Source organism: Xenopus tropicalis, chromosome 3, assembly GCF_000004195.4.
Source record: "Xenopus tropicalis strain Nigerian chromosome 3, UCB_Xtro_10.0, whole genome shotgun sequence".
Lineage (NCBI taxonomy): Eukaryota > Metazoa > Chordata > Amphibia > Anura > Pipidae > Xenopus > Xenopus tropicalis.
In genome coordinates, this window is record NC_030679.2 from 100,697,143 (window position 1) to 100,698,893 (window position 1,751).

The following is a 1,751-nucleotide window of genomic DNA, read 5'->3' on the forward strand; positions in this document are numbered from 1 at the left end:
ACTGTGCAGATGGTAGTTATAAATTCTGCCAGGAACAATTTGCATTTAAAGGAACAGTAACACCAAAAAATGTGTATAAAAGTAACTAAAATATAATGTGCTGCTGCCCTGCACTGGTAAAAGTTGTGTGTTTACTTCAGAAAGTCTACTATAATTTATATAAATAAGCTGCAATGTAGCCATGGAGGCAGCCACTTAGCAGATAACAGATAAAACACCATTGTATTCTGTTATCTGCTATGTAACCTGTGCCTTTTCTCCTTTTTTCCAGCTTGAATGGCTGCCCCCATGGCTACACAGCAGAGTACTTATATAAACTATAGTAGTTTTCCTGTAGCAAACACACCAGTTTTACCAGTGCAGGGCAACAGTGCATTATATTTGTATTACTTTAAAGCTCTTTCATTTTTTGGTGTTACTGTTCCTTTAAGTTGTATTGTTTCGGCCTGCCTGCCTGCTTTCTGCCCCTTCATTTTGAGCCCATCTTTAGACCTAAATTCATAATTCCAACAATATCTAGAAAAACAACTATGTACCCCCTAATCTCACTCTAATTAACCTTTAAACTGGAGTTCCGGGATTATCTAATGGAGAAAATAGGCATTTTCCCCAAAGCTCTCATAACTCCTTTAGAATTGCCTCTTCCTCTGAGCTATAGCTGTGGGCCCTATAATCTGGGAACTGCTGCTCTAGAAGGTACTATATGTAGCAATACTCTTGCTACATATAGTGCCAACCTATGCATTGCACACAATTATCAGGTGAGACACAAAAAATTAAATTATAAGAAATTACCGTATATACTCGAGTATAAGCCGATCCGAATATAAGCTGAGGTACCTAATTTTGCCTAAGAAAACTGGAAAAACTTATTAACTCGAGTATAAGCCATGGGTGGCAAATGCAGCAGCAAGTTTCAATAATCAATTTGACAAACACAATGTGTTCAACTTTAAATTACGGTAATTAATAATAATTAACAGTATTCACCTGTATTAGCATCTCTGATCTCATGATATGGATATACCTGATCAGTATTGCTAATACTGGTAAATACTGTACTTAGGTACTAATTATAGGTAATTCTTGATTGATTGAAGTTAAACACACATAATGTGTATTTAACTTTAATCAATTATGGCCAACTATAATTAGGCTCTATATTATCAAATATAATGGGAACTGTTATATATAGATATAAATCTATCACTGGTACCTTGGAGAGACTGTCCGTGCTGTGCGTGTGTAGCATATCCCACAGATAACATCACTTTGCTCTGTGCTTTGTCCCTACACAACCGAATTCTGCCTGATCTGTGACACTGTCTGCATGGCCTGCTGCTTCCAATAAGACCAGTCCGACCTAGTATGCAAGAACAAGCTCGCTTTATCTAGCGCTGAGATCCACAGGGCCGTTACACTATCATTCATTCAAAGATCATTCCCTGACTGCCCGTGTATCACTGTGCCCAGCCTGCCTGCCAAGCCAACTCTTCCTATAGGTCAGTTGAGTTTTACTGACTGCCTCATAGACCTATAGGGAACGGTAGAAAGACACTTTGCCCGGGAGAGTGTTCAGTGAAAAAGCAGGTGTCAGGGTAGCCTGTCAGGTTGGTGGGGGCAGTGGGAATCGCTTGCAGGGGGTCTGCAGGGTCCAGGACTCAAGTATAAGCCGAGAGTGAGTTTTTAAGAACATTTTGTGTATTGAAAAACTAGGCTTCTGTCAATCATGGTGTTAAAAGAGACACAAG